Source organism: Schistocerca gregaria, unplaced genomic scaffold (assembly GCF_023897955.1).
Source record: "Schistocerca gregaria isolate iqSchGreg1 unplaced genomic scaffold, iqSchGreg1.2 ptg000066l, whole genome shotgun sequence".
Classification (NCBI taxonomy): domain Eukaryota; kingdom Metazoa; phylum Arthropoda; class Insecta; order Orthoptera; family Acrididae; genus Schistocerca; species Schistocerca gregaria.
The window spans coordinates 7,142,370-7,148,937 of record NW_026061707.1 but is presented as its reverse complement, the minus strand read 5'-3'; the positions used below and the strand labels follow the sequence as shown (position 1 = coordinate 7,148,937).

At 25.8% G+C, this 6,568-nt stretch overlaps 1 pseudogene; it reads left to right on the top strand.

Moving 5' to 3' along the window:
- The first annotated feature begins 5,047 nt into the window (after positions 1-5,047).
- LOC126301276 (NADH-ubiquinone oxidoreductase chain 5-like) lies at positions 5,048-6,008 on the top strand (annotated as a pseudogene).
- Positions 6,009-6,568: the final 560 nt, after the last annotated feature.

Below are 6,568 nucleotides of genomic sequence, written 5' to 3'. Positions count from 1 at the left end.
TTTTGTGTTTTAATTAGTGTTGCCTTTTTAACTTTATTAGAGCGTAAGGTTTTAGGTTATATTCAGATTCGAAAGGGTCCAAATAAGGTAGGTTTTGTTGGAATTCCTCAGCCATTTAGAGATGCTATTAAGTTAATTTGTAAGGAGCAGCCAATTCCTATTATATCTAATTACCTACTTTATTATTTTTCCCCTGTTTTTAATTTAATGATTTCTTTAGCCGTTTGAGTAATTTTTCCTTATTTAACTTATATGTGTTCTTTTTCTTATGGATTTTTATTTTTTTTATGTTGTACTAGATTAGGTGTTTATACTGTTATAATTGCTGGTTGATCTTCTAATTCAAATTATTCATTATTAGGTTCTCTTCGTTCTGCTGCTCAAACAATTTCTTATGAAGTTAGTTTAGCTTTAATTTTATTGTCTTTAATTATTTTAATTGGTAGTTTTAATATGTTTGATTTTATAAACTATCAGCTTTATTGTTGATTTATTATTATTTCTTTTCCTTTAGCTTTAGCTTGTTTTGCTTCTTGCTTAGCTGAAACTAATCGTACTCCTTTTGATTTTGCTGAAGAGGAATCTGAGTTAGTTTCAGGATTTAATATTGAGTATGGTGCGGGTGGTTTTACTTTAATTTTTTTAGCTGAATATACTAGAATTGTCTTCATAAGAATGTTATTGGCTTTAATTTTTTTGGGCGGTGATTTTTATTCTTTTATATTTTTTATTAAGCTTGCTATTATATCTTTTGGTTTTATTTGGGTTCGTGGAACATTACCACGGTTCCGTTATGATAAATTAATGTACTTAGCTTGAAAAAGTTTTTTACCTTTATCTTTGAATTTTTTTATTTTCTTTGTTGGTTTAAAGATTTTATTTATCTCATTTGTTTAGTGAAATTTTTTGAGAAAAGTTAATAGAAGAGTTAAACTTCTAATTTTATGTTTTCAAAACATATGCTTTTCCTAAGCTAATTAACTTTATTCCTTAATTAATTTATCTCATGCATTTGCGACATGGACATTAATTAAGAAATATGTGAAGTAAATAATTGTTAAGATTTGACCTGTTATAATATAAGGTTCTTCAACAGGTCGTTTACCAATTCACGTTAGTAAGCATACAACAACTACTATAATTCAGAATAAAATTTGATTAATAGGGTAAAATTGAATGCCTCGGAATGGTGTTTTATTATAAAATGGTAAAATTATTAAGATTCTAATTGATAAAAATAATGCAATAACACCTCCTAACTTATTAGGGATAGATCGTAGAATTGCATATGCAAATAGGAAATATCATTCTGGTTGAATGTGAACTGGTGTTACTAATGGGTTGGCAGGTACAAAGTTATCTGGATCTCCTAATAGGTAAGGATTAATGAAACATAGTATAATTAATAATGATGTTATTATTACAAATGTAATAGAATCCTTAAAGGTAAAGTATGGATGGAATGGAATTTTTTCAATATCTCCATTTAGTCCAAGAGGATTATTAGATCCTGTTTGGTGAAGAAAAAATAAATGAATTGCTGCTATAGCAGCAATAATAAATGGTAATACAAAATGGAATGTGAAGAATCGATTTAATGTTGCATTATCAACAGCGAATCCTCCTCATACTCATTGGACTAAATCTGTTCCTAAGTATGGGATTGCTGATAATAAATTAGTAATTACTGTTGCACCTCAAAAAGATATTTGGCCTCAGGGTAAGACATATCCTATAAATGCAGTTGCTATAACTAAAAATAAAATCACTGTACCAATTATTCAGGTATGTATATATATATAAGATCCATAGTAAATTCCCCGTCCTACATGTAAGTAAATACAAATAAAAAATATAGATGCTCCATTTGCGTGTAAGGTTCGGATAATTCAACCATTATTTACGTCTCGGCAGATGTGTACTACACTACTGAATGCTATTTCAATATTTGATGTATAATGTATAGCTAAAAATAGTCCAGTTACGATTTGAATCACCAAACATAACCCTAATAGGGATCCAAAATTTCATCAAAATGAAATATTTGTTGGGGCAGGTAAGTCAATTAAAGAGTTATTAATAATTTTAATTAAAGGATGTCTTAATCGTAAGGGTTTATTCATTAGTAATTATCTTATTTTACGAATAGGTCCCTGATTAATATTGGTGATTTTAACAACTGCTAGTAGTGTAAAAATAAATAAATTATTATTATTATTGTAATAATGAATGTTGGTCTATTATATAATTTTTCTAAAGATATTGTTATTTCTTGATAATTGATTGAATTATCAATATTTATAGTTTCGGTGTTTTTGAACAAGTCTATAAATATAGATATATCTAGAATAATTAATATTAATATGATAAATACTCACATTATTAATGTAATAATTATAGTGATTGATTTAGGCTGAAATATTTCGTTTGATGCAATTCTTGTAATGTAAATAAATAATACTAGTATACCACCAAGAAATGTTAAAAATAAAATATATGATAATCAATATCTTTCTATTATTGTTCCTGTTATTAATCCAACTAGGAAGGTTTGAAGGATAATAAAAAGCATTATTGATATTGGGTGTCTTAATTTAATAAAATTAATATTTATTACATTTGATAATGATATAATTATTATTTTGATCATTTCAGGGGTTAGTTTATTTAAAATACCGGTTTTGGGGACCGATGATGGAAGCTTTTCCACCTCTGAAGTTTTAAAAGTGGGGGCTGGACTTATTTCCGGTTTACAAGACCGGCGTTTTTTTTAAACTATTAAAACTAATGTATATATTCTCTATTTTTACTTCTTTATTGATTTATTTTGCTGGTGTTTATGTTTTTTCTTCTAAACTTAAACATTTATTAATGGTTCTTTTGAGATTAGAATATATTGTTCTTTCTTTATTTATGTTAGTTATTGTTTTTCTTATTGAGTTTGATTATGATTATTTTTTTCCTGTTATTTTTTTAGTTTTTTCTGTTTGTGAGGGTGCTTTAGGTCTTTCTATTTTAGTTTCAATAATTCGTTCTCATGGTAATGATTTTTTTAATTCTTTTGGTTTATCTTTATGTTAAAGTATTTGTTTATAACTATTTTTTTGATCCCTCTTTGTTTATTAAATAATTGTTGATGGTTGGTTCATTCTTTAATGTTTCTGTCGGGTTTTGTTTTTATAATTTGTGTTTATTCATATGCTGATTTGAATATAATTAGATATTATTTTGGTATTGATTATTTTTCTTTTAGTTTAATTTTACTTAGTTTTTGGATTTGTTCTTTAATAATCACTGCTAGAGGTTCAGTTTATTTAAGTTCATATCATTCTAATTTTTTTGTTTTTATGGTTTTGATTTTAATAATTATGCTTTATTGTTCATTTGCTAGATTAAGTCTTCTTTCTTTTTATATTTTTTTTGAGGCTAGATTAGTTCCTACTTTACTTTTAATTTTGGGTTGGGGTTATCAACCTGAGCGTTTGCAGGCTGGTGTTTATTTAATTTTTTATACTTTGGTTGCTAGATTACCTTTATTATTAGTTTTATTTAAGGTTTATGATTTTTCTAATACTTTAAATTTTCCTTTATTGGTTGATTTTGGTTCTTATTATTTTATGTTTTATGTATTTATAATTTTGGCTTTTTTAGTTAAGATACCTATGTTTTTGGTTCATTTATGACTTCCTAAGGCTCATGTAGAGGCCCCTATTTCAGGTAGAATAATTCTTGCTGGTGTTTTATTAAAGTTAGGTGGTTATGGTATTTTTCGTGTTATAAAGGTTATTTCTTATTTGGGTTTAAAGTTTAATTATTTTTGATTGTCTTTAGGTTTATCTGGGGGTGTTATTGTAAGATTTATTTGTTTTCGTCAGGTTGATTTAAAGTCTTTAATTGCATATTCTTCTGTTGCTCATATAAGAATGGTTATTGGTGGATTGATGACTATGAATTGATGAGGTTGTGTAGGTTCTCTTTCTCTAATGGTTGGTCATGGTTTATGTTCTTCTGGTTTATTTTGTTTATCTAATATTATTTATGAACGTTTAGGTAGACGAAGATTATTAATTAACAAGGGTATAATTAATTTGATGCCAAGAATGGCTTTATGATGATTTCTTTTAAGATCATCAAATATGGCTGCTCCTCCTTCTTTAAATTTGGTAGGTGAAATTAGATTATTAAATAGAATTATATCTTGATCTTCTTTTAGATTCTTTGCTTTGATTTTTTTATCTTTTTTTAGAGCTGTTTATACTTTGTATATATATTCTTATTCTCAGCATGGGAATTATTATTCTGGTGTTTATACTTGTTCTCTTGGTTATTTTCGTGAATATCATCTTTTACTTTTACATTGATTGCCTTTAAATATTCTCTGTTTAAAGGGTGAATATTTCTTTGTTTAGTTTGCTTAAGTATTTTAATTAAAAATATTGTTTTGTGGAATCAATGATATGAAGTTTTTCATCTTAGGCCGTGAATTTATTTTCTATTTGTTCTTTGAGTTTTTTTCTTTGTTTATTTCGAGAACTATAATTTTTATTTTAGGTATTTATTATTTAATAATTGATTATAGAGTTTTTGTTGAGTGAGAGCTTTTCAATTTAAATGGTTCTATAGTTGTTATAACTTTAATTTTGGATTGAATATCTCTTATTTTTATATCTTTTGTTATATATATTTCTTCTTTGGTTATTTATTATAGAGAGGATTATATATCTGGTGAAAAGAATATAAATCGTTTTATTATTATTGTTTTAATATTTATTCTTTCTATAGGTTTTTTAATTATTAGTCCTAATTTAATTAGAATTTTATTAGGTTGAGATGGTTTAGGTTTAGTTTCTTATTGTTTAGTTATTTATTATCAAAATGTAAAATCTTATAGTGCTGGTATATTAACTGCACTTTCTAATCGTATTGGTGATGTTGCTATTTTAATTTCTATTGCATGAATGTTAAATTTTGGTGGTTGAAATTATATTTATTATTATGATTTTATTTCTAATTCTTTTGAAATAAAGCTCATTACTATAATAATTGTTTTAGCAGCTATAACTAAGAGAGCTCAGATTCCTTTCTCTTCATGACTTCCTGCTGCTATAGCAGCTCCTACTCCTGTTTCTGCTTTAGTTCATTCTTGTACTCTTGTTACTGCTGGTGTTTATTTATTAATTCGTTTTAGACCAATATTGGATACTTATAATTGTGGTTGATTTTTACTTTTAATTGGTTGTATAACTATATTTATGGCTGGATTGGGCGCTAATTTTGAGTTTGATTTAAAGAAGATTATTGCTCTTTCTACTTTAAGACAACTTGGTTTAATAATAAGAATTTTGGCTATAGGTTATCCAAAGCTTGCATTTTTTCATTTATTGGCTCATGCTTTATTTAAGGCATTATTATTTATATGTGCAGGTTCAATAATTCATAATTTGAAGGATTCTCAGGATATTCGTTTTATAGGATCAATTGTTAATTTCATACCTTTAACTTCAGTTTGTTTTAATGTTTCTAGTTTATCTTTGTGTGGAATACCTTCTTTAGCGGGATTTTATTCAAAGGATTTAATTCTTGAGATGGTTTGTTTAAGATGAATTAATTGTTTAATTTTTTTTCTTTATTTTTTTTCTACTGGTTTAACTGCTTCTTATTCTTTTCGTTTGTTTTATTATTCAATATCTGGTGATAATAATTTTTATTCTAGATTTTCTTTTGATGATAAGGGTTATTATATTTCATTTGGAATAATTGGTCTATTGTTTGTTGCTGTTTTTGGTGGTAGTCTTTTATCTTGATTAATTTTTCCTATTCCTCATGTGATTGCTTTACCTTATTATTTAAAGTTTTTAACTATTACAGTTGTTATTATAGGTGCTTATTTAGGTTATCTTATTTCTAATTTTGATTTTTCTCATAATTTATTTTCTTTAAGTATACTTTCTTTTGTTAGATTTGCTGGTTCTATATGATTTATACCTTTTCTTTCAACTAAGTTTATTAGATATATTCCTTTAAAAATAGGTTATTATTCATCTAAGTCATTTGATTATGGTTGAGGTGAATTACTTGGTGGTCAAGGTTTATATAGATTATTTATTTATTTAATTGGTTATATTCAAGGTTGATATGATTCTAATTTCAAGATTTATCTTTTAACTTTTATTTTTTGAATATTTATTTTGGTAATATTATTTTTCGTTTACTTAAATAGCTTATAATTAGAGCGTGACACTGAAGATGTTAAGGAAGTATTTTTACTTTTAAGTATTTATAAATATAGATATATTATTTTTACAGTGAAAATGTAATGTTTTATTTAAACTATATAAATTTTAGAAATGTTAACGGAGTTTAACCGCTAATATAAAAAGTTAGCAGCTTTCATATTGGCTTTACATTTCCTTAATTGGAACTATTATAGTTCAATTATATTATTAACAGTAATACGCCTCTTTTTGGCTTCAATTAATAAGAATAAGGGTAGTACATACCAATCTTCCAGGTCGAAACTGACTGCAATATTTCGCTTCTTATTCTATTTAAGGTTGATTGATAATAT